Source organism: Chelonia mydas, chromosome 8, assembly GCF_015237465.2.
Source record: "Chelonia mydas isolate rCheMyd1 chromosome 8, rCheMyd1.pri.v2, whole genome shotgun sequence".
In the NCBI taxonomy this organism is placed as follows: Eukaryota; Metazoa; Chordata; order Testudines; family Cheloniidae; genus Chelonia; species Chelonia mydas.
This window is the reverse complement of record NC_057854.1, coordinates 48,222,024-48,249,630: the sequence shown is the minus strand read 5'-3', so window position 1 is coordinate 48,249,630 and position 27,607 is coordinate 48,222,024. Positions and strand designations below refer to the sequence as shown.

Sequence of the window (27,607 nt, the reverse complement as noted above, 5' to 3'; positions counted from 1 at the left end):
GGCAATAATCTCAGGAGTGTTAAGGATAAGTGGCTTTAACGGAGAGTTAGATACAGAGGTAAAATGGATGGGATGAGCCTGTGAATCAGAAATTATGTTGAAGATATGGGTTACAGGGAACATTTTCTAAACAGTTTAAGTGAGTTAGGAGTCTAAATCCCATTTTCAAACGTCACCGGGGAAACTGACCAGCACAGCTATTTTGGTATAATTTAGCTATAACAGAATAACTCCCCCATATGGACACTATTCTGGAATTACATCAATTATGTTCTGGAATACATCATCAATGCAGGGAGCTATTCCAAAATAGCTATTGCAAAACAGTTATTCCAGAATTGCTATTTCCCTGTGGAAACAAGCCCCAAATCTCATTGAGTTCAGGTTTCTAAATCACTTCTGAAAATGGGACTTCACTATTGAAAAGTGTACTCTAAACAGTTATATGCTTTGCTAGCTGAGATATATATCTACAGCCCAGGGGTTGTTTCTGAAGCTTTATCACCCACATCCAAACCTCAAGTTTCACAGACAGAAGTTTAATGAAGTAGAGAGAGAACTCTTTCCAGAAAGGTTTCAGAGTAACAGCCGTGTTAGTCTGTATTCGCAAAAAGAAAAGGAGTACTTGTGGCACCTTAGAGACTGACCAATTTATTTGAGCATAAGCTTTCGTGAGCTACAGCTCACTTTATCACATGCATACTGTGAAAAATACAGAGGATGTTTTTATACACACAAACCATGAAAAAATGGGTGTTTATCACTACAAAAGGTTTTCTCTCCCCCCACCCCACTCTCCTGCTGGTAATAGCTTATCTAAAGTGATCACTCTCCTTACAATGTGTATGATAATCAAGGTGGGCCATTTCCAGCACAAATCCAGGGTTTAACAAGAAAGTCTGAGGAACAGTGTGGGGGGGAGGGGGGAGAAAGGAATAAACAAGGGAAAACAGGTTACTTTTTATAGTGACTTAGCCACTCCCAGTCTCTATTCAAGCCTAAGTTAATTGTATCCAATTTGCAAATTAATTCCAATTCAGCAGTCTCTCGCTGGAGTCTGGTTTTGAAGTTTTTCTGTTGTAATATCGCAACTTTCATGTCTGTAATCGCGTGACCAGAGAGATTGAAGTTTTCTCCGACTGGTTTATGAATGTTATAATTCTTGACATCTGATTTGCATCCATTTATTCTTTTACGTAGAGACTGTCCAGTTTGAGAGTGATCACTTTAGATAAGCTATTACCAGCAGGAGAGTGGGATGGGGGGAGAGAAAACTTTTTGTAGTGATAAACACCCATTTTTTCATGGTTTGTGTGTATAAAAACATCTTCTGTATTTTCCACAGTATGCATCCGATGAAGTGAGCTGTAGCTCACGAAAGCTTATGCTCAAATAAATTGGTTAGTCTCTAAAGTGCCACAAGTACTCCTTTTCTTTCTAGAAAGGCTCATGATTAAAGACTAGATTCATCTCATAGGGTATTGGCTGGCACAACTGAAAAGGAAATGGGCTTGATGTCACAAAGTGTTCCCTCTCAGGTGCAAGACTTAGTGGGGTTACATGTGTTTTGTGTACTGGGAAACAATGTGACCACAACCATTATATGGAAAGACAGTAACTCATTTAGTTGGGTTGACCTAATCCTCCATTCAATCAGAATAATTTGAGGAGTCTATGAGATAATCTTGGAGCTTTTTTTTTTTGAGGCACATGAACTTGGTGAAGATTCTTCTCAAGCTGTGGAAGGACTGGCCCAAGAGCTTTTGGAGCAACATATCTACCACAAGATGTTTACAGTCAGAGTGGAAGAAAGGAAATATCCCCATTTTGCAGATGAAGAACAGACATACAGAGAGTTTAAGTGACATGCCCGAAGTCTCACACCGTGTCAGAGCTGGGAACTGAACTTGGATCTTTAAGAGTCTCAGTCCACTACCTTAACTACAGGAAAATCCCCTTCCGTCTCACACTGAAACATTTCACATTGCTCTCATCTGACGCCATCTAATATGCAGAGTGGTACTGACGAATTTATGGCCAAGGTGGGGCCAAATTAGACTGCCAAAAGAAATTATGAGATCTTTGTATTTCACATATATCAGAGGACTGACCATCATCAAAAATAAATACAGATACAAAGGAGGACCTGTTACCATCTATACAAACTTTTTCCTGGTTCCAACCACTGAAACCACAGATTTCTGATTATATGTTTACTAGTAATTTTAGGTCTTTAAACACAATCTTAAAAGCAAAATAAAAACCCAATACTTTTAAATATTCAAAATAGTATGGTTTAGAAGATAACTGGTACTGTGATCAGGCCCAATCACAGCTCTTTTGTACCACTCTGGCAGCACGAAAGAGTCGCTGCGATGTTCCCATTATCCTCGGAGTCCCAAAGCAGCTAAGTATAGTTCAGAGCAGGCCTGAGTATGCTTTCAACTTTGCCTGGGGGCAAACTATCCCAAGAATCCAGAGAGCACAAAAGATGGCTTAAAGCAACTTTTGCTCCACAAGAGAGTGTGACAGAGCTCAGCCACACTCTTGAGTCTCTGCGAACATCTTTAATTTTCCAAGAATTTTCAACATTTCATATTAGAAACAAGTTGATATATTGAACTACTGATGCCAACATGTAGAGGAGGATCTGTCCAACATACTGGCATGATTCCTCTCCTAACTAAATCTTCATCGCTGTCACTCTGACTCCAAGTACAGGTTCCTAATTAATAATCTCAGCAGTTGCCAAGTGCAAGTCATTAATAAAAACATATTGGTCCTTGAATTTGACAGCCAACAATGAGGACAAAGATAGCTCATGTCTTGCACCTCAAAAACACTCAAAGCAATGTGAACAGAAATACTGGTTTGGAAAAACAGAGTTCCACAATCTCTTCGATTTCAAACCAAAACATGATTCATGAAATTCTTTGGGTCAGAATCAGTTTGCATGGTTTCATAGGTCCTGAAATAGAGAAGACGAAGGTTTCAGTGAATCCCGTTGCCCCATTTTTTTTAATCTCCATGCAGTCCTACAGGCAAAATTTTGATTTGATGAGTTAATATTCTTTTGTGCAGGTTCACTGGAACCAAAAGTAGAAACACTGAGCTCAGAAAAATCAATTTTCCCTTATAAAGCAAGGATATAATGATAATGAAGTGTATTAAAATATACGATAGAAAAATGAGACCGCTTCCGATAACTTGAAGCACTCATTATGGCCCATGGAAATGTACTGTATTTTGAAGCCCAGATCTGCAAAGCATATTATTAAATTCTAAAGCAAGTAATGGAAAATATTGTGGACCCATTCTTCTTATCCTTACAACCTGAATAATTAAAATTTAAAAACAGTAATTTTTAAAAGAAATTTAATAGCATAAATGAAATTTTAAAAATTCTCCCGTCCTGATTTTCCCAGCTAGATCAGATACAATTCTTCCCTCTTCTCTCCCTCAGACACTAAGTAAAAATGGATTCTGCTGAGCAGATCCATTATTGGTCACATGGGGTAATTCAGCCAATCACAATAAAAATATGACATGTCCCACTGATCTACCTGGCCCAAACCTGAAGCTCATTACAAATAGCAACTTCTAAATCCAGAGCAGAACAAAGCAAAAATAATCAGAAAAATGTTCCAAGGTTAAAGCTTAAAAATAAATAAATAAATAAATAAAAACTTGAGAACCTGAGTGGTAATGTATGTTCACAGGTAAAATGGTTTTACTAAACCACTGCTGAAAATAAATGCACAAGAAATATTCTTGCAGTTTGAGAAACATATGACTAAGCTCCACAAGACATATTCCAGCCTGGTCAGCAACACCAGAAATGAAGGTTACTTAGCCTATAACTGAGGTTCTTGGAGATGGACTCTGCATATTCACACTCTTGAGACATGTGCCAACCAGTGCCACTGAACAGTGCAACCTTCTAGTAGCAGTGCCAATATGAGCGCTCACATGGCCCCTCGGTGCTCCTCTCCTCAACATTTGAGCATGTTCTGATGGCAGGGTTGTAAAAGCGGGCACTGCAGCAGTTGCCACCTCAGTTCCTTTCACCGCTAATGCAGAGCCCCAAATAGTTAGGACTTTGCAGAAGAGGGAGGAAAAGGTACAGAGCATGAATATGCAAAGTCTATCTCAAAGAACCTCGGCTACAGGTAAAGAAGCTTCTTTTCTTCATGATGTAAACCAAATCCACCCTGAAATATAGTAAAGCTTTTAGAAACTTCTATATTAGAAATATAGATTTTCCATCTAGTGGTGTGTGAAACACTGCAATTGCAGTTAAATGTACCTTAAGTGACAACAGATAAACCCTTGTTCTTTAGAAACAATACTTCAAATATGGATTGAATAAGGGCTACCCAAAGTGAAAATTTTTTCCATTTCAAATCATAACATTTTCTAGTTGATTGGCTTCTAGAATTTAGTAACACATGGTGTATATCTAGAGAGAAACAGTACTCTAATTCTGTCAGAGATTCTGTCAAATTTAACAAAAGTGGATACAGAGGATACCCTTGCTGCTATGACAAAAAGTCCTATGACAGTGGTAATACCCTGAAGTTTCCTTTGAAAGGAGGAGCTAGTCCACGTACCATTGCTGTCTTGGCCATTCTGGAGCGACAAGTATCATCCTGGTTGATCATGATCAGAGCCTTCAATATTAAAGGGAATAGTGGGAAAGCATACATCAGATCTGTATCCAAACTGAGGAGGAAAGCATCTGTTAGATGCCCCTGCCTTGAACAAAAACAAACAGCATTTGGTTGTGTACCTTGTGGCAATGAGGCTTATATATGGAGTATCCCACAGGGCAAAAATTCCCCTGATCACAGTGTCTTTCATGGACCATTCTTATATCTGTGGATCTGCTTAGCTGGTCCACTAAGTGGCTGAAGGCTACCATATAAATCTCATGAAGAATACCCCTCTCCCAAGGCTTTAGTGGCTCCTCCCCAATTCTTAATATAATATACTGCTGTTAGAACTGTCCATGGCCACTTGAACCACATATCCTTTCACCTGAGGAAGGAAAGATCTGAGTGCCAGACAGCTCGCTCTTAACTCCAGAGCACTGATCGGGGAGGTGACACTCTTGTCGATTCCAGAGCTCTCTTGTTACACGGTTGTTGACATGGGCACCCCAGCCTGTTTTCAAGGCACCTGTTGTAATTGTCATGATGGGGAAGAAGGGCTGATCCTCAGCTCCCTGCATTATATGATCCTTGTCCATCCACCACAAGAGTTTTCTAGATCTTGTTTGTAATAGTAATTACGAGGTTCACGTAGTCTATTGCAGGTTTGAAGTTTCTTGCCAACCAGTGGCATGAGGTATCATCTTTAGTCTCACATAAGGTTGATGTCATAAGACCTAGTAGGGAGAGGAAGAACTTCACCTTCTGAGATGGATTCTGAAGTAGATACTGAATGGGCATATGACATCTTTAGGAATTTGTCCTCCAGAAGCCCTCGCTATCCTGGAGTCTACAATTACTCCTATGAAAGGGGCACTTTGTGAAGGCATTTATAGAGATTTCTTTTTGTTAATCCAAATACTCAACCTCTGGAACAGAGACCACGTGAATCAAGTGTCTATTTCCAGCTTATGTTTGGAAGCTGCTTTTAAGAGCCAATCATCTAAATACAGGAATCAGGAAAATCCCGTCTTCTCAGAAAAGCTGCCGCTATGGATATGCACTTCATAAAGACTCTGGGTGCCCTGGAGAGCCCTAAGGGAAGGACCCTGTATTGGAGATGGTCCTGTCCTGTGGCAAAATGAAGGTACTTCCTGTGTGATGGTCTTATTGAAATATGCAGTTAACTGTCTTTCAGGTCAAGAGCAGCAAACCAATTGAGATAGGAAATCGATAATGAAACCCACTATTAACACTTGGAAGCAAAACCTTCAAATGTACCTGTTTAGTTTCCTCAGATCCAGAACTGGGCAAAAACCTCCACCATTCTTTGGTATTAGAAAACATGAGGAATAGAAACCCCAATTTCTGAAATTTGCCATAACCTCTTCTACTGCTCCCTCCCTTAGTACAGAGTTGTTTTTTTCTCTTAACACCATCTTGTCAGAGGGCTTCCTGAATAGGGAAGGAGAAGGTTCGTTTGGAGGGAAGATTTTGAACTGGATGGTATAAACAGTCTTTTATAGTGTGGAAAACCCACTTTCTGTGGTGATCTTTTGTGAATTACTGGGAAATTGGCTTAAATGGTCTCCAAAGAAAAAGGAACAAAAATCAAAGTTGGGATTTGCTGTTCTCAAACCTTATGTCAAACCTGAGGTCGAACTGCTGGTAAAGAAGTGGAGGACAAATTCTTTTGTCTCAGCATGGACTTAAAGGGACATGTTCCATACCAGTGTTGAGAAAAAGATGATTGCTGTTGGTGGTAGTGTTGTTGAAATAGGAAGAAGAAGAAGAACAAAGTGGATAATACAGTCTTTGATATCTGAAGGCAGGTGTAGGAATTCATCTCTTAAAAGGCTGTAAGAGACTCAGGGATCTACGCACATCTCACAAACCAGAGGCAGATGGGCTGAAGGCAGCTGAGGCAATTATTTGGATCTGTTTTGATCCAATATATTTTAGACTATTTTTTATCTGGATAAGAATATCTTTGATATAGTAGTACAGTGATACAATTTATATAATGGAGCATTTAAAGTATTTTCAAGTGGTTTTAGAATAAACTTACCATACCTGCAAACTGCCTGATCATTAAAACAAAGAATCTGCAGAGGAGGGTTTTTTGGTTGTTTTGTAAAACATTTTTAAAAGGAAAACGTACGCAGACCACACAATTATGGATTTTATGACTTACCCACAGCTGAGTCTGAAGCACTGGAACTTTCAGGGGCATCTCAAATTGTTTTAAAGTTTTCTTGCTGCAGAGTGGCAGGGAAACTTTAGAGCAGTGCATTAGGACAGCTGAAAATATTACTGCCAAACAGATGTTAACAGTAGACTTCCTTCAAGAGAGCAGTCCCCTTTTTATAAAGCTAATGGGTGGCTCCTCCTCTTGGACATCCCAGTCCCACACAAGTAAAGAAAGCTATAAAAACACAGTTGAGAGCCCAAGTGATCCAATATGCACACTCATTTGGTGTACTCTAACATTAGAGTGAAAGGCTTCTGCCATATCTCCCCAAAGAAACTGTATCTCCCGAAACTGCTGAGAGTGTGACTAAAACAAGGAGGTAACTCCAAAACTTGACCTAAGATTAAAACAACGAGGAGTCCTTGTAGCACCTTAGAGACTAACAAATGTATTTGGGCATAAGTTTACCCACTTCATCAGATGCATGCATGCATCTGATGCAGTGGCTTTTAGTCCACAAAAGCTTATGCCCAAATACATTTGTTAGTCTCTAAGGTGCCACAAGGACTCCCCGTTATTTTTGCTGATACAGACTAACACGTCTACCACTGTGAAACCTGATCTAAGATTAGTGCTTCCTAAACTATATTAAATCAGTGGACTCTTATGTCAAGATTTATTTGACTGTAGCCAGATGTAGTTCTTATAGATTTAATGTTGCTGACTACTGGATGTTCTTATGTTCCGTGGGCATCTTTACACCAAGTACAGCATGCAGTATCTTGCACCAGATACTCATATTTCCTTTAATTTATTTATGATACCTACTATAGCTCATCCAGTATAGAGATTAATCATTCGCAATACTTCAGTGTTGGGAGATGGGGAGGAAACCATTTTGGAGTTACAAAAGCTACAATACAATCCTAAATCAATAAACTGCTTAAAAAAAAACTGATTAACTATCTTCAGTAGCCACTTTTTCTTAAAACTGGTACAAGACTATTGTCAAGCTGAAACTTTTACAGCATGCCAAATTTCAGTTGTAGATAGTACCAGCCCTTTAAATAGAGTTTAATCATTAGAATTAGATGAACAGTTTCTGAACTGCTTTTAAGAATCTTAACGAGAACAGAACAGGAGCAGGATTTAGGGGCAATATTTTGAGACCCTACTGGTAAAGAACACCGTGTATTGCTCTTGCATGCCCTCTCCCCAGCACTCACAGATGCACTGACAGCCACTGCAGGGGGGAAAATCACAATGTTCTCCAAGAGGGTAACACATGGAGAACCCCAGAAAACCCATCCTCCCAACAGTGACAAGCTACCTAAGAGGCTATTGCACACCCTAATAACAAATTCATGATATTTTGATTTTCTGCTTTTCTGTTTGAGCTTTTGTTCCCTTGATCAGCCTCAATCAGCCTTGTGATCACCCTCCCCGTGTGTGATTAACGAGGGGGTAGGGCTGACCCAGGACGGAAGGCCTTAAAAGCCAGAGGCTAAGCAACCAAGGGGAGCTAGCGAACAGGGGACTGCAAACAGGGGAATCTGTGGGAGGGAGACGTAATAAAAGCGCTATGGTTAGGAAGGGCCACATTGCCAGTGCCAACACTGCTCCTGTCTCCTCCACCTGCGCCTGTATCCAGACAGAGAACCTAACAATGGATGCCTCTACCCAGATCCTGGTGTGGATTTGCAGAGACTGTGGCCCACATTTCCCACTCACAGAAAGCCAGGCTGGGGGGGACCATCCAGTGTGAGAGGTGCCTGCTGGTGGAATCTCTCAGGAAGCAGGTGGGAGAGCTACAGGAGGTGGTGGCTAGGCTGAGGAGCATCCGTGCACACAAGGAATTCCTTGACAGTATTCATATGGGAGACTTCCAAGGCTGAGGACGCTATCAGCTAGAGAGGACTGCTGTCATGCCACCAGGGGAGGAGAATATGGCTCTGGTACAGGGAGGACACTGGCTGCTGGTTACTTCTGGCAGCAAGCAGTGCTCCACCCCACTATGGTGATGGAGAACCATTATGCTGCCCTGGCAACGAGTAATGAGGAATCTCCTCCAAAGGTTGAAGAGGAGAAGCCAAATACCCCCAAGGGTAGGAGGATCACAGCCTCTACTCCCAGGAGGAAACATAGGGTAGTGGTGGCTGGAGACTCTCTTCTGAGGGGGACAGAGGCACCTATCTGTCGCCCTGACATGGCATCCTGGGAGGTATGCTGACTGCCAGGGGCCTGTATCCGAGATGTTACAGAGGGATTGTCGAGGATCATCTAGCCCTATGACTACTACCCCATGCTACTCATCCATGTGGGCACTAATGATACTGCAAGGTATGTCCCTCAGCAGATCAGAAGTGACTACAGGGCTCTGGGAGTAAGGGTGAAGGAGTTGGGGCGCAGGTGGTGTTCTCTTCTGTCCTTCCAGTCAAGGGCAGGGACTTCAGTAGAGACAGATGCATCTTGGAGGTGAATGCCTGGCTACGAGGATGGTGTCGCCAGGAGGGCTTCAGCTTCCTTGAGCACAGGATGCTGTTCCAGGAAGAAGGACTGCTAAACAGAGATGGGGCCCACCTACTGAGGAAGGGGAAGAGCATATTTGGCTACAGACTGGCTAACCTAATGAGGACTTTAAACTAGGTTCGACGGGGGCAGGTGACCAAAGCCCACAGGAAAGTCAAAAACATGGAGACCTGGGAGAAGGGTTGGAATATGGGGGGAGCCTGGGCTGTTATAGCAGAAATAAGGGAGAAACAAGACAGAACTGCGGGGGCGGGAATCATATCAGTATCACAGATGTCTGTATACTAATGCAAGAAGTATGGGGAATAAGCAGGAAGAACTTGAAATGCTAGTATATAAACACAACAATGACGTAGTTGGCATCACGGAGACTTGGTGGGATATTGGTATAGAAGGGTACACCTTGCTCAGGAAGGATAGGCAGAGAAAAATGGGAGGAGGTGTTGCCTTATATATTAAAAATGTATACGCTTGGACTGAGGTTGAGATAGAAAAAAAGAGACAGACTTGTTGAAAGTCTCTGGGTAAGGATAAATGGGGTAAAAAACAAGGGTGATGTCAAGGTAGGGGTCTACTACAGACCACCAAACCAGGAAGAAGAGGTGGAGCAGGCTTTTTTTAAACAACTAACAAAGTCATCCAAAGCACAGGACTTGGTGGTGATGGGGAACTTCAACTACCCAGACATCTGTTGGGAAAATAACACAGCAGAGCACAGATTACCCAACGACTTCTTGGAATGTACTGGAAACAATTTTTTATTTCAGAAGATGGAGAAAGCTACTGGGGTGAAGCTGTTCTAGATTTGATTTTGACAAATAGGGAGGAACGAGTTGAGAATTTGAAAGCGGAAGGCAACTTGGGTGAAAGTGATCATGAAATGGTAGAGTTCATGATTCTAAGGAATGGTAGGAGAACAGCACAATAAAGACAACGGATTTCAAGAAGGCAGACTTTAGCAAACTCAGGGAGTTGATAGGTAAAATACCACGGGAAGCAAGTCTAAGGGGAAAAACAACTGAAGACATTTGGCAGTTTTTCAGAGACACACTATTAAGGGCACAAGAGCAAACTATCCCACTGCATAGGAAAGACAGGAAGTATGGCAAGAGACCGCCCAGGCTTAACCAGGAGATCTTCAATGATCTAAAACTGAAAAAAAAAAAAAGTCCTACAAAAAGTGGAAACTTGGTCAAATTACAAAGGATGAATATAAACAAACAACACAAGTATGTAGGGACAAAATTAGAAAGGCCAAAGCACAAAATGAGATCAAACTAGCTAGGGACACAAAGGGTAACAAGAAAACATTCAACAAATACATTGGAAGCAAGAGGAAGACCAAGGACAGAGTAGGCCCGTTATACAATGAGAGGGGAAAGACAATAACAAGATGTGGAAATGGCAGAGGTGCTTAATGACTTCTTTGTTTTGGTTTTCACCAAGAAGGTTGGTGGGTGATTGGATGTCTAACGTAGTGAACGCCAGTGAAAATGAGGTAGGATCAGAGTCTAAAATAGGGAAAGAACAAGTCAAAAATTACTTAGACAAGTTAGATGTCTTCAAATCACCAGGGCCTGATGAAATGCATCCTAGAATACTCAAAGAGCTGACTGATATCTGAGCCATTAGTAATTATCTCTGAAAAGTCATGGAAGACAGGAAACATTCCAGAAGACTGGAAAAGGGCAAATATAGTGGCCATCCATAAAAGGGGAAATAAGGACAACCTGGGGAATTACAGACAAGTCAGCTTAGCTTTTTTACCCAGAAAGATAATGGAGCAAATAATTAAGAAATCAATTTGCAAACACTTAGAAGATAATGAGGTGATAAGTAACAGTCAGCATGGATTTGTCAAGAACAAATCATGTCAAACCAACCTGATAGCTTTCTTTGACAGGGTAACAAGCCTTGTGGATAGGGGGTAAGCGGTAGATGTGGTATATCTTGACTTTACTAAGGCTTTTGATACTGTCCCACATGACCCTCTCACAAACAAACTAGGGAAATGCAACCTAAATGGAGCTACTATAAGGTGGGTGCATAACTGGTTGGAAAACTGTTCCCAGAGAGTAGTTATCAGTGGTTCACAGTCATGCTGGAAGGGCATAACGAGTGGGGTCCCACAGGGATCAGTTCTGGGTCTGGTTCTGTTCAATATCTTCATCAACGGTTTAGGTAATGGCATAGAGAGTGCACTTATAAAGTTTGCGAACGATACCAAGCTAGGAGACGTTGCAAGTGCTTTGGAGGATAAGATTAAAATTCAAATGATTTGGACAAACTGGAGAAATGGTTTGAAGTAAATAGGATGAAATTCAATAAGGACAAATGCAAAATACTCCACTTAGGAAGGAACAATCACTTGCACACATACAAAATGGGAAATGACTGCCGAGGAAGGAGTACTGCGGAAAGGGATCTGGGGTCATAGTGGATCACAAGCTAAATATGAGTCAATGGTGTAACGCTGTTGCAAAAAAAAAAAGCAAACATCGTTCTGGGATGTATTAGCAGGAGTATTGTAAGCAAGATACGAGAAGTAATTCTTCTGCTCTACTCCACTCTGATGAGGCCTCAGCTGGAGTATTGTGCCCAGTTCTGGGTGCCACATTTCAGGAAAGATGTGGACAAATTGGAGAAAGTCCAAAGAAGAGCAACAAAAATGATTAAAGGTCTAGAAAACATTACCTATGAAGGAAGATTGAAAAAATAGGGTTTTTTTTTAATCTGGAGAAGAGAAGACGGAGATGGGACATGATAACAGTTTTCAAGTACATAAAAGGTTGTTACAAGGAGGAGGAGAAAAATTGTTGTTCTTAACCTCTTAGGATAGGACAAAAAGCAATGGGCTTAAATTGCAGCAAGGGAAGTTTAGGTTGGACATTAGGAAAAACTTCCTGTCAGAATGGTTAAGCACTGGAATAAATTGCCTAGGGAGGTTGTGGAATCTCCATCGTTAGAGATTTTTAAGAGCAGGTTGGACAAACACCTGTCAGGGATGGTATAGATAATACTTAGTCCTGCCTTGAGTGCAGGGGACTGAACTAGATGACCTCTCTAGGTCCCTTCCAGTTCTATGATAAAACAGATTCTGGTTCAGAATTGTTATCCTAACAAATGGATGTATTTCAGATGTTTTATCTGCAGTATTTATAATGAAAAAACTAACGGCTCCATTTTGTGTGGGCCTTTTGTTGAATTCTATTTAACAAACATTCATTTAATAGACTTATTACTCTCCCACTAGTATTTAAAACCAATTACATATATAGAGTACTTAGCACTACCTTTTCAATAACTGCACCTGTCTTTAAAAAGCCAGGCACAGTAGATCTGATTCAGTGAGTATGATATTATTAACTTATATAGTAACTTAGAAGTAATTATTCTAAGTGCCTTCTATAGCACATGCAAATAAACACATGCTTGCCCCCCGAAGAACTTACAGATTTGCTTGGCTAAGCAGGTGGATTTTTGGTAGTGATCTGAAGGAGCAGAAAAGGTTCATGAGGAGTTTTAACTGAGAACCTGTTACAAACAAAAGAAACTGTGCAGTTGGTAAGGGTGACAAAAAAGTAGTCAGGAGAGAAGCTTGAGCAGAGCACAGGGAGTGGAAAGGAATGTACAGAAGGAAATTAGGTTAGATGTAGGTGGTAATGTCAATAAAAGTGAAGTTTAAACTAAACGTAGGAGAATAGGGAAAGTCAATAGAAAGACTGAAGGTGACAAGGTATGGTCAGAATAACAATAGGAAAATGCTACTGACAGCAGCATTTTGAACATATTAAATAAAACAGAGAGATAACAGTGAGGAAGACCAGAGAGAAGCAGGTTTCAGTAGGTAAGCGGACATAAGAAGCACCAGAGCATGGACCAGAGAGTGTTTTGGCAGTAATGATGGAGAAAAGGGGATAAATTATCAGAACTAGTCAGGAAATGTATGTCATTTCCCACAAAAACTTGACAAAAATGAAAAAAATTAATTTGTGTAAAAAAAAAAAAAAGATTCTCAATGACCATATGATTTTTTGTTTCAATATAAATGCAAAAGAGAGGAAAAATAACCTCTCACACAAATTTCTATTTTATTGAAACAGCATTTTTTGTTTAAAAAAATCAGCCAGTTCTATAAATGAGACTAACATTTCTCTGGACTGCCAGAATCAATGTAACAGTAAATTAGAAGTACATTACATTTACATTAAGGTAAAACAGTTCATAGGGAGATAAGATCAGTTCTTAGGAAGCAGCAATGACTTTGTAGATGCAGCTAAAAATTTGGACATGAATGTGAACAAAGCTAGCCATGTTGGCTCCCGCTCACTGAGAAAAAAGGCTGGATATTTGTAAGTTACATATTGAACTGGTATGGGAAAAAATATTTCCCAATAGCTATTTGAAAGATCATCTAAACACAGAGCGCAAAAAAAAAGGGGGGGGGGGCTTTAAAAAGCTACATAACAGTGTGTTTCTAGCTCTGTGAACAGCTGTAGCAAACAAGTGTTTCCATTCAGTATCACCCTTATTTCTTGTTCATGGTTTGAACAGACTTCAATTTTTACAGAACTTGTTTGCTATTCAAAATTCTTTAAGTACCATTTTATGCTGACAAATTCCAACATGTTGATTATTTGCAGATTATTTGCTGAGTGTCTGCTATTTTTATTACCACTATGTGATTAGTCACCATCACATGGTATTGCTTCTTTTTCCTCTTTGGAAGAGCAATTAAAACAGTGGCTGGGGGAGGACTGAATCAGATTATTATAATAGAGGCTGAGAGCAGATACAGAATTATCTCATCACCTCAATATGAACTAACTGGGAAGGGCATGTGTGGTCCCCTCTCCATCCATGAAAGGTTGGGTCATATTCTAGCTTAGTTTATATCAAAAAACAAAACATATTTTGAAACAGTTAAGGTTGTGTCAGGATGCATCCCACACTCTCAACACCTTAAAACATGGAAATAAATTAAGAGAAAAGTCTCCTGCATTCTTTGCTACTTTCACATTACCTACAACACAGTCGATAACACTCTCCCATCAGGCTTTCACTTTTCTCTCCAACAGATACCAAAAAGCAATGCATAGCCCAGCTTCAAATTCATGCTGTTCCACAAAGCCTTAATGGTGACCTCATGTGCCCATATCATTTATATGAGCAGAGTGGCATATCTGACTATCACACAAACCATTCATATGGGAAGTTAATCTGCCTCTACAATGCTAAAGTCATCAAGGTTTTGCATGAAAACTCTGGGACAAAGCTCTTGGGTTAGGACACACTGACAGACAATTGCCCACTCATAGTAGTATGAGCAAAGGACCATTACATTGTGGCTAGTACATGGATCCCACTTTTTAAAATATCAGATGTATTTTATGTGTGTTTCTCCCTTTCCTTCCTGAGGGGGCAACAGGCAAAGAACTGGTAGCAAAGACTAACAGACTGGCAACATGCATTCAGCAAGGACCTGATCCAAACATCAGGGAGCATCATGCTGCTCAGAGGAGTGCAACAGAAACAACAGCAGCAGCATGACAGAGGCAATTCAGAGGTGAAAAGATCCCTGTGAAGCAACTTGGAGAACTTCAGACTGGTCAACATTTTTCCCACGCGCCCAGTAGATTCAGCTGAAGCCAGGGCTGCACAGATGGCCACAGACTTTATTAATATTTATATCATGCTCATCCTGTCTCTCCCCTTCATTCCCCAACACAGGTAGGATATATGCAAGGTCCCACTGTTGTACTGCCCAATATAGACCCTTAGTTGTATTGGCATAGTGAAAGGGATCTGCAACTGGACTTTCACTTGTACAGTTTCATCCTCCCTTCCCCCCCCAAACTTACTTGGAGTGACTTTTAAGAAAGGTAGGTAATACACAGGTAATGTGAAGAAAATTACTTTAATCAAAACAAACATCCTCTTCCATGCTAAAAAAAATACTTATCTAGTAGCGGCAGGGAAGAACAGAAAATGGAGTTGGATGTGAATGAGGACAACATTCAAGGACTATGTGCTCCTTGGTGAAAATCTGCAAATGACTGTCTGATCTTCAAAGAGAACATATACTGCCTTTTTTTGCAGACCATTTGGCTTCAGTTATATAATATTGTATAGGAGTGGGCAAGGGCCTGCAAGACAAAGCTAGAGCAACCACCGAAATACTATCTTCGGTACTCAAGGACTGGCATTCAGCAGGAAGGCAGCATCAATGACAACCTAGTGCTAGTGCAAGTCAATACATCAAAACTTTCAGTCTGACCATGTTTTTATTGTTGCATTTGATTACACTATGTTCGCATTCATCTGCATCTTTGTACTCATATGAAATCTAAAAATTTGTAGTAGGCAATGGCCACATCTTCCTACTTATGTCTATTCATAGTTTAGCATTATTGTAGATTTGTATGACCTGTAAAGGAAAACTGTTGTGTATTCTCTTGAACATCTGCTATCTGTTGTGGAAAAAGGCAGTATATTGGCCTAGCTTAACAGGCTAGGCTACACTAACAGTACTGCTAAAGTAAAGTCTGCTCATGAAACCTGGGGGATGAAAGACTGTTACATCTAAAGAGGGTGTTACTACTGCTAGTCTTCTGCAATTTAATTTTTAAGCTTGTTTAAAACAATTTTTCTATTCTATTAATACCAGCACATTATGTTTGTGTGATACTTTCAGAATTCTGCAAGGTCTGTCAGGAAACCAACTGGAGAAATATAACAAATGGCCCAAATATGAGATTTAATGTTCAAATAATTTGCTGTGCAGTGAAATGTTTTAGTACTCCAAACACTCAAAAATTAGAAATGCTCACCTCAAGTCACCCATGAATTAATTTAACAGTAAAACAGTTCCCCCAGCCTAACATATTTGTTTCAAAATATTTTAGAATAATTTTAGCAAACATTAAGCTACAACTATTGAAGCAAAAACTTAAAATATGGGGAGTGTGAATGAAAGGTTAACACAGTAAACACACACTCCCACTTCCCCCAGACACAATTCTCCTGCTCAGATTGAATGGGAAGCTAGAGATGGATGGCATAAATAGGGTAAGGACATACATTGCCTGTAGAGGAAAAGGAGGTACACTGATGGAAGGAGGACATAAATCAAGAAGGGAGACACTTCACCTCTCACTCAAGTAAATATTTGTTCACCCCACTATCCAGGGTGTGGCTTTGATGTGGCTGGGAACAATGGCAACAGCATCTGGCATCTCAACTAGCAGCAGCTGAGGCAGCGTTCCATGTACCTTTGCTCTTGCAATGCTGGTTTAGTTCATCATGTTGGTGCTGCTTCTTTCTCCCCTCCCTCCCTCCTTCCTCATACTGCATTGGGTGGGGGAGTGAGAGGATAACGTGCTGCATCTGGGCCTGACCATCCACTGCCCCTGCCACTGGCTGATGTGAGTGGTGCTGGGCCAGGTGGAACATGAGGGAGGGTGGATGCAGTTTTCTGCCTGGACAGGGTAACCCTTGTGGGCTCCCAGTTTCAGCCCTGCCCATCTCAATCTAGTTGCTTGGTCTGCAGTGATGATGGGAGGTAGGCTAATCAACAGTTTTGGCATCTGTAAACGATTTTTCTCATAAGGCAAAACTGGCAAATTGCTGTGTGGGTTTCTTTTACCTTCCACCTGGCACTCAAGAGGTCTGGCTTTGGAGTTTAATTATTTCAACTTTGGCAGATTCCAGTGCAGTTGGCAGGTTAGAAAGGGTCCTACTGAGAGCGCTGTAATCTAGTGGCATACTTGGGCAATGACGCTGGTCACAGCACAGCATGGCGAGGGGTCATGCCGATGTGTCTCATGCTGCTTGCAACTCCACATCTTCTCTCTCCTTCTCCACATTGAAGGCAGGAGACTTGGGCTTCCAGTCAGAGTACCTTAGCAGAGCTGAGGGTGGAGAGGGTGCATGACCTTCACAATCACACACAAGTTTATAGTACATGAAGGTATACCACATAAGAGAGCTGCAGTGGAACAACCTTACTGGATAGTTAGAGGTGGTTACCCCAGTTAGGTAATATTTTAAATAAAGTTGTGGCCTCTGCATTTAAACAATATTATGGTGGGTGTCACGCTGCTTCCATGTCCATAGCAAATAGTTTTCACAACGAGCCAGTTCTCTCCTTCCCTCCTCTTCCCCCTTTCCAATCTACTGCTTGGTGGAATTGTGGCACAGACCCTAAAAAAGAAGAACCAGCAATCCCAATTCACAGATGAGAGATTCTCTGGATGAATCTTTGCCAGATCTCCCCCCTGCTGCTGCTCCTCTTCATGGGGTGATGTGATGGTAGATTTGAGCAATACTATTCTGCGCAGATTGGCTAACCTGACTTGCACACAGCAATAGTCCCTCTCCCTGCAGCCTCTGAAGCAAACATGGTCCAGTAGACCTTTCCAGCCCTCTCTGCCTTAATCCCTAGCTTCTTCCTCATTTTCAGATAAAATCTTATCGTGGCCCTTCCCTATTTTTACTCAAAAAAAGTTTTGTTTACTCATTTGTTTGCTCAGCTGTAGAGCAAAAATTTGTTTGTAAAAACATTTGTACAAAAAGAGAAGACTCCACTCATGTATATTCATAAATAGCAAATACAAAAGGGTGCTAATCATGGAAAATTAGAAGTTGGTATATACTTCACTTAAATCTTAATAGATAATTTTCCCCCACTCTTCATTCAGCATAATTCTCTTTACAGTTCACTAGTTTTACACCCACATTGATGACAAAGCCAATTAAATGCAGCACAATAGATAAGTGCTCCTAAAAATGTAAATTCCTTCAAAATGTACTGTACCATCTGAGTTTGACATCTCTATGAAAAGGCAAGAAAGAGAAGAGTTTTTTTTTTAATTTAATTTTAAAGCATGGAACGAGAGATACTTGGATATCTAGTGGGAGCAATTCATAACCCCTAGGGACCACAACAGTAAGGGTTCAAGTCAATCAACCTAAGGTACAAAGGTGAAAACCTATAATGTAATTTGCATCAGAACCCAGACACACCAGAAAAAAGGTCACAGAGGTTATCGAGGGCATAGGTAACTTCACACACACACCCCGCCCCCCAGAGACTTGATAAACCAATGAGGAGATCTTTTAAAAAAAAAATCAATATGCCATTTTATAGGCAACTAAGGTAAAGAAGGCAGGGCAGGTGTAATGTGATCACAGTGGTTCAATCTCAAGAGCTGGCTCATTTCTGCACTCTGCACAAGCTACACCGATTTACTGTCATTTATTATTTAAAAGGTAAAATGTCAATTTTACAGAGCATAAATTGAAGTGACTATATTTTAGCCTTTGATTAGATTAGCAGATAAAATGGTTATCAAAATCACATTTTTAAGCATTCCAGAAAGCCAACTGAATTGAACCAGAGTTGATAGACCAGATTTTTGAAAGTGTCAATGCAGATTCCACAATGATTTTTTTTTAATATGTATAAGCGTTAGCACATCCATGCATATACTCCATTTGTCCTCAGTTTGCACTACTGGGTGCATGAATGAGGTCCGCAATGTAAATTTCATGATTTGCACACACTGTGCGAAAGTGTACAAAACGTTTGCCCACACAAAACTGAATGTGCAGTGATTAGAATTTTACAAATTTAGCCTAAAACAAAATTGAAATTCCTAAAAAGAACCTCACTTATGGCCCCAAGATATCCTATGTGGTCTGTTTCCATACAGGGGACTGGAAAATCCTCAAATTTTTGCTAGCTTTTTCTACTCATCATTCTGTTGGAGGAGTGGGCCTTGCCCCAAAGCAATAGTAGTGAGGGGAACTGGCTCAAAGAAATAGAGGTTACTTACCTGTATCTGGAGGTACTTCAAGATGTGTGGTCCCTATCTGTAAGCATGCACATGATTTGCTTGAGTCCAGAAATTTTTAGTGAGCAGCTCTGTTGGTCCACATATCACAATTGTTCTACTTGTGCTCCAAAGAAGAAAGTATTAAGGGCAGTGTGGACAGACACCTCTCCAATTCGTTTTCTTACCAGGGAGAGGGGTAACCAGGGGCTGTGCGCCAGGACGGCCTCCCCTTGTGGTTGCTGCTCCCCAAGGGCTCTGCTGGCTCTGGAGCTAGGGAGGCTCTTACTGGCTGCCTAAGCAGTCAAAGGGGGCTGGAAGCCGAGGAGCAGTCGCAAACCTGGGCACCAACTGCAGGAGACGGGGGACCTCCACAGCTGCTTGCTGCATGGCACCAGCCGCCCTGCAATGCCCGGCTCCAGCTTCCCGCCTCCAACCTGGCCAAGAACCGAGGGTGTGGAGTTGCCCCTGGGGCTGCCTCGCTGTGGGTAAAGCACTGCAATTTGGGGGAGGAGCAACACCCCCCACACCCCCTAACTCTGCCCATGGGCTCAGGACTTGAGCCCCACAGGGGGTCCCAGGGCTCAGGGTTTCAGTCACAGAGCCCCATGGCCCAGTTGAAATGACTTGTGGCCCCGCCAGGGGGCCATGGACCCCCAGTTGAGAACAGCTGTTTTAAAGTGTATAAGACTCATTGGTCTTCTCACTAAAGAGGTTATACTCATCAAAGGGAAGGTTCTCAATGTTATTCTGGTCCTCCCTGAGGTATCCCTGGGACTTATAGGGAATTATAGACCAGTCAGCTTAATTTTGGTACCTGAAAAGATAACGAAGCAAATAGTCAAACAATCAGTTTGTAAGAACCTAGAAGATAAGGTGATATGTAACAGTCAAGCTGGAAGGGGATATCGAGTGAGGTCCCACCGGGATCTATCCTGAGCCAGTTCTATTCAGGATCTTCATAAATGATTTGGATAATGGCACAGAGAGTACACATATAAAGTTTGCGGACAATACCAAGCTGGAAGGGGTGTGAGCGCTTTGAAGGACAGGATTAGAATTCAAAATGATCTTGACAGACTGGAGAAATGGTCTGAATTAAACACGATGAAATTCAAAAAGGACAAATGCAAAGTACTATACTCAGGACGGAATAATCAGTGGCAAAAATACAAAATGGGAAATGACTGCCTAGCAAGAAGTACTGCAGAAAGGGATCTGGGGATGATGTGGGTCACAAACTAAATATGATTGAGTCACAGTGTAATACTGTTCTAAAAAAAGCCAACATCATTCTGGGATGTGTTAGCAGAAGTGTTGCAAGCAAGACAAGTAGTAATTCTTCTACTCTACTCAGCACTGAACTCAATTGGAGAACTGTGTCCAGTTCTGGAAAGATGTGGACGTCTGGAAAACATGACCTACGAGGAAACACTGAAAAACTGGGTTTGTTTAGCTGGAGAAGACTAAGTGTGGGGGCCTGATGAGAACAGTCTAATTATGTAAAGGTTGTTATAAAGAAAAATGTGATAAATTGTTCTCCTTATCCACTGAGGACAGGACAAGAAAGTAACGGGCTTAAATTGCAGCAAGGGAGCTTTAGGTTAGACATTACAAAAAACTTCCTAACTATATGGATGGTTAAGCTTCAAAACAAATTAACTAGGGAGGCTGTGGACTCTCCATCTTTGGAGGTCTGTAAGAACCAGTTAGACAAACACCTGGGAAGGATGGTCTAGAGATAATCCTTAGTCCTAGCCTGAGCGCAGGGGGCTGGATTAGATAACCACTTGAAGTCCCTTCCAGTCCCACATTTCTATGATTCTATTGTATAATTACAATCATAACTCATGTCTCATGACTACAGCTGTGACAATGGCTCTAGAGGCAGTATCTACTGTCACTTGAAGTGACATCTTGGCCACCAGCCTGCCTCCATCAGTAAGGGCTTGGAACTGGGCCCTACCTTCGCAGGGAAGTCTGTTTTTAAAGTCAGCAAATTTGGCATAATTCAGGAAATCGTATTTTGCTAACAATGCCTCATAGTTAGCAGCTCTGAATTGGAGACTAGCAGATGACACTTTCCGACCCAAAAGGTCAATATGTTTTGCACATTTATCAGTTGGGGTAGCCTTTGAGAACTCTGGGCCTTTGTGCAGCAACTTGAAGCACTAAGAAGTTGGGAACTTAATGAGCAGAAGAAACCTCTGACACTTTCTCTGGCAAAAAAATATATTTTCTCAGCTCTCTCTGGGGTAGGGGCACACCAATGTAGTGGGTTCCAAAATGGCTTGATTAACTGCAAGGGCCACCTTCAAAGGGCCAGAGGCCTGGAGGATGTCCAATAGGCGCTGTTGTGTGTCCTGGTCTTCTTCAAAGACATATCTGGAGCTCCGTTGTCACACACTGCAATAACTCCTGTTCTGCTTTTGGTCATCAGATAGAGTGGGAGATGATGGAGCAAACACCTCTTTCAATGAGAATGATATACCCACCAGAACAACTGGATCCAGCTTGACTTCCTCCTAAATTCTGACAGAGCCAACTGGAATGGCTAGGAGAGGATAGTTGGTGTGATTCCTGCACAGATCCACGATGCCTACTATATGGATCCCACAGGCCCCAGTAAGACCAGTACGGATTGGCCAGAGGGGAAGGAGCGTAAGGCATCTGAGACCAGTGGTTGGAAGGAGGTAGACAGTTCCAGTACCTTCTTTGGTCTCGTTTCCCTTGTAGGAGAAGGGGGGAGAGGGAGCCTCATCTGGAATGTCAGTCACTTGATAAAATTATAGGCTCCTGTTCTACCAGCAGTGCCAATGATACTAGGGGAAGGATGTTCAAAATTGTGGACATAGTATGGGAGGATACTCTTCCTCACAAGGTGGTCTCTCCGCATGTAGGTATGTTTCTAACGGAGTCGAGCATGAGTGCAAGGGAGCTTGTGGGCAGGACAGAGTGAAGACATCCTCCAGCAAGGTAAAGGCTTCAGTCCTCAGTGTTTCGAGGGCTTCTGAGGAGTAGATCAGTGGATCCAGGTCATGCAAATGTCGTGTTTGAGAAATCTGGCATGGAGAACCAGAGGTGGATTAAGGTTTCGTGAGGCCCTGGACCAGAGCATACCCTCTGCCTGCAGCCTCACCCCCATTCCACCCACAGCCCCAAACAGCCCTGCCCATCCCACCCCCCAGTATGGCCCCCATTGGCTCCTTTCTGCCCCACCCCTCGCTATGGCCCCAAGACCAGAAAGCTCTGCCCCCCCCTTACCTGGGCCCTGAGGCTGCAGCAGGAAGCCAGATCTCCTCCAGTCCCAGGATTCCAGCGGTGGTCGGGGCGTTGGGGCTTCCCCCACTGTCCCACATTTCTGCGGAGCCTGAGCAGGGAGCGGGCTGCTGCCCCTTCCCAGCCAGGCTCTCTCCCAAGTAGCTCTGCAGGCAGTGTTCCAGCGTAGCTGGAGAGGCTCTGGCCCCGCCCCTTCATCTCCGGCTCCGAGTCTGGCCCCGTCCCTTCCTCTCTCTGCCCGGGCGGCTGCTGGGGAGCACTGGACCCTCCCAGTCTTTTAGCAGGGTTGGGGCATAGGGGCTTCCCCTGCCCACGCACCCACCTAGCACTGCGGCCAGGGAATGGGGTCAGGGGAGTGCAAAGACTTCCCCTGCTCTGCCCAGTGCTTGTCTGCTGTGGGCGGGATGCCCATTTTTCCAGGGTCTCTCCATTGGCCAGGGACCTTGGGCACAGGTTCTGTGGGCCCAGTTGATAATACGCCACTGCGAGAACATCGGAGCCATCGGATGGGATCCCCATCATTGAACTCCTACACGGAACCGTTGGGTACCACTTATTAGGTTTGCAGGATGGAGCGGGACCCAGTATGATTGGATCCTTCTTCCTTCATGCCTGTCCTTCTAGGACAGAAGGGTTATACAGACCTAACTCTTTAGAACCCTCACATGAGGACTCACTTGACTTTGACAGGATGGGGAGGAATCCTCTCTCTTAGAAGCAGATCTGGACAGAGATCTGTCCTTATGCCTATGTTCACGTCCCCTTCTCCTGTGAGAGGATTTCTTAGACTTAAGAGCTTTTGCCTCTACTCTGGAAGTCATGCTCGGAGGTCTGCTGCTCATAGTCTGAGGCCGTGGTATGGGGAAGGTCTCTCCAGCCTGAATCTGAATGAGATTTCACGTCCTGCTCCAGGAGGTGCTTCTGCAGAGAAAGCTTTTGTCCCTTATGAGTTTGGGGAGGGGAAGGAGCAGCAGATGTGGCACTTGATGGCAATAAGAGTCTCCCCAAGGCAATAAAGGCCGTGCTAGTGGTAGTTGCTGATGGAAAAGGGGCAGGAGAGACAATTCTTGAACACCGGAACTCTTGGCATAGTCCCTCTTCAGAAGGAGAAGCTCCCTGGGGTGAGAAGAACTAAACTAATTATGCTAACTATAAAAACACTAAAAAAACACTCAACTATTTGCAACTATTTATAAATTATATTTACAGGTTCACAGTAAAGAAAGATCAAAGTGGACAAGGAGGATTCTGACTCCGTCCATGTGGTGGTATGAAGGAACTGGAGAGGTGTCGGTTCACACTACCCTTTATAGTCTGTTCGGAGTACGAGGAGAGTAACTTCACATCCCAGACCAAAGAACACCGCGTACTAAAAATTTCTGAACCCAGGCACATGGTACACATGCATACCCAAATGTGGAATACATATAGAGACCAATCGAAGAACCACCCATCGAATCCTATCAAATACTCATGAATATCAAGGATATCCACAGAGGGCCATGGTCATTCACAGAACAGCCCTATGCTGCGAAGATTATCATACAGAACTTGCTGCAGATGGAAACTATCACTTAGCGCTCAAGGGGAGCGGGTTTGACAGAGAGAAGGGAGAATCCACTCGTATAATGCTTACCCAGTCCACCACAACTTGCACTTATGTGTCCTGTGGATTTGGAAGAAGGAAGAATATGATGCTGCACAGAGCACCCATCATCCCTGTCCCATCCACTCCTGACCTGAATCACAAATGAGTTCCCACAGACAAATTTTCATGGGGTTGGGGAGACTTGGGTACAGGAGAGAGAAGAAAGGATGTCATGCAGAACCCTAACTCCAAACTACTGCCCGCTAGCAACTTTAGTTATAAAATAATTCTTGAAGAGAAGCAGCCATAAAATTCCAAATTTCAACATTTGACATGAAAAATTCACGTCATACAACTCTAGGTAGGTTTACATCCCATGGAAATGTTTTGCATTTAAATATTTATTTTTTTTAAACTGAGAATTCACACTTGAATCACTCACTTTACAGTATGAACATAAATCAAACTAAACTATCAAGTGCGTGTTTACATCATTCAGAGCGAGAAAAAAAATATACAGTAATATACTGTACTAACTTTTTCACCACTTAAAGGGATTAGAAACTACCCAATAGCACAATAATATTGCTGCAGGAGTTGATTCAATGTATTTTTAATAACTGAAAGGTTAACTTGCAATGCAGTAAGAATGGTCTAATGTTAGAGAACTGAACGTACAACCTGTAAAAATGAGAGATTGACTCATCTCAGGTGTAATTTTCTTTTTTTTTTTTAAGTGAGACACTATGGATTTGCACACGCATTAGAAGCTGTTGTATAAAAAGGTTAAATCTTGTGGGACTGCAACCAAGGTTTCTTTCTGATTGAACCTAGGACAAGATGACCTTCTAACAGACTGTCCTCACGAACTGAACAGGTTTTAGTTTTTAGTTTTTATGACTACCGTGGGAATTAAAAGCCAAAGCACATTTAAAGTTCTATTTGGTTGAGGGAGGACCCAACAGCAGAAGCCTGTTTTTGGGTTCTGACACAGTTCTTATGAATTAAACAAAATATCAGCTATTTTTAGTTTGTATAAAAAATGCAGAATTGACTACTCCCCCAAACGGTTCTTATGTAATTTATTTGTTCTTATGTAATTTCCACAAAATAGGAATTCATTCTGAGATACTACTCTCCTCCATTAACTCTGCTTCTGTAACTCCTTGATTCTCTCATCCTCATTTCTCCTGCCCCAGAGACCATGGTGATGCCACTGAGATTCTTTCCTCTTGCTAAAAGAACAGGAGGAGTTGTGGCACCTTAGAGACTAACCAATTTATTTGAGCATAAGCTTTCGTGAGCTACAGTTCACTTCATCGGATGCTGTTTCCTATCCCTCCCCACTCCACAACTTTTCTTCTTTCAAAGTCAACTTCATAAAACTTTGCAGTGTTGTTGTAGCCATATTGGTCCCAGAGTATGAGACACACAAGGTGGGTGAGATAATATATTTTATTGGACCAACTTTTGTTGTTGGAAAGTACAAGCTTTCGAGCTACCCAGAGCTCTTCAAGTCTGGGGAAGGAAATCAGAATGTCTGCACTAATACCAGTTGGGACAGACTAAATGAAGTGGGCAATTGGGGCATAGACCGTTATGCATGCAGGGTTTGAAGTGGGCAATTAAGGACAGAAGACAGTGTGGTGTATTACAAAATGTTAGACTGAGCCACAAAACCATGTCCCCGTTAAGTTCATGTCTTTTGTTGTTTATCTGAGTTTGAATTTAAGTTAATAGGCTTGCCTTTTGAAGAAGTTGTGCAAGTTTCCTTTGAGGACAAATATTGAAAAATTAGATATTGAGTGATCACTTTATGAAAACTGTTCATGCACAGGTGATGTGGTGTTTTTGTCTTACTATATTTTTTGTCTTTTACCATACTCTGAGATGATCAGATCATTTTACATTGCTCACTCTGTCCTTACCTACTCTCTCTTTCTGGGTCCTCCAATACATAACTCTCTCAGATTTCTCTGCAGCTTTTAGACCCCTCCATCACTTGGATCTCCCTCTCATCTTTGAATTTCATGGTGTCTATATGCAACACCAACCTCTCTCCGCGTCGCAATCCTCACATGCTATTACTTTGTTCTTATTTCTGGAGAGTGAAGCCATCTCAGAAGAGTCCAAGGACCAGGGGACTTCTGCTACACATTTGTTCTTCCCTCCTGAAGTTCTACCTCTACCCCCCAACTTGTTAACAAAAACATTCAACTTCACCTCCCTAGTAAGATTCATGTATGTTTAATCACATTCCAACATGGCTCCGATAGCACAATCCCTTCCTTCTGCACCAGCATCAGTGCAGAGACTCATTCTTTCATATCTGGAGGACGCCCAATTCAATTCCTGGTGTGTCAGCCATGGTGGAGGCCTAATCATCTTTAAGAAATCTGTTGCTATAGCAAAAGGCTGACTGTTCCTTAGTTTTCCATTCAGCACTGCATTTCAGGAAATCATGCGAATGTTCTATAAGATGACTGACCTTTGGGTAGACGCTTCTTAATTATCAAGCTACTCTCTCCAGAAGTGTCACCTGACTAATAAAGTGTTACTTATTTCTTTTCTTTCTTTTCTTTTTTTTTTTTTTTAAAAAGGAGGAATCACTTTTTGAAGACTATTCTTTGCCAATTTACAAAAATATAAAAGTTTACTTAGGAAAACAATGCCATTAAAACTATCTTACAGTTGGCCATACATTAAATAAATTCAACTTTTTGTATAATTTTGGCACATTTGTAAAGAAAGCATTTTATTTATCATCTGTTTCCTACTTCTGAACTACTTTCTGAAAGCACTGAATATTAAGTATGACTTTACGTGGGCAACAGCAGGGAGGCCTAGTTTTTGAAATCATACAAAACTATATCAAGAGAACTCAAAAGCCATCATTGCAATAATAGTTTAATGACTGTAGGAGATACAAAGAAAAGTTAATTCGTGAAATTATTTACACCTAGTTGCTGTATATCAACTTCATATCAAAAGAGCACTGAGCTGGTGGACTGACTCAGCAGAAACAAAAAATCAGACCGAGTCATCAAGGATGGTCTTCTAAGGGTAACCAGTATTATTAGAAATCAAAACACATTAACTCAAAAATAATACCTTTCCCTTTCCCCCAATCAATCCAGTCGTAGGACCTCAAATGTGGAAACCTGCCTTTCCATGAGCAATCTCCTAAGCAACCAGTTTATACTCTTTCCCCCAAGTATGTGTGTGGAAGAGGAGGAAACTGAGGCTAACACCTTTCACAATTTGGTGACCTTATACCAGGACCAATTCTGGCAGGCTATAGAATCCCCCAGTCGAAGGAAAAACAGGGAGAATCAGTTCAGCTGTAACCACTGGAACAGTAATGAACAACAGTTTCATTTTTTTGCCATAGTTTAGTGCCTACTTATTCTTCATTCCTCCATCACACACTATAAGGAGTGAATTTGAGAAACCCTGTGCTGTACTTCATATGCCTGAAAACTGCTTCCCTCCCCAGCCACCTCCCAGCCCTCCAAAAAGAAGATCTGTTCTGTTCTGA

The 27,607-nt window shown here is 41.9% G+C and overlaps 1 protein-coding gene across 8 annotated transcripts in view; it reads right to left on the bottom strand.

Moving 5' to 3' along the window:
* Positions 1 to 27,607, bottom strand: part of RABGAP1L (RAB GTPase activating protein 1 like) — a 556,714-nt gene that overhangs the window by 387,962 nt on the left and 141,145 nt on the right. The gene's annotated exons all lie outside the window — the stretch shown is intronic.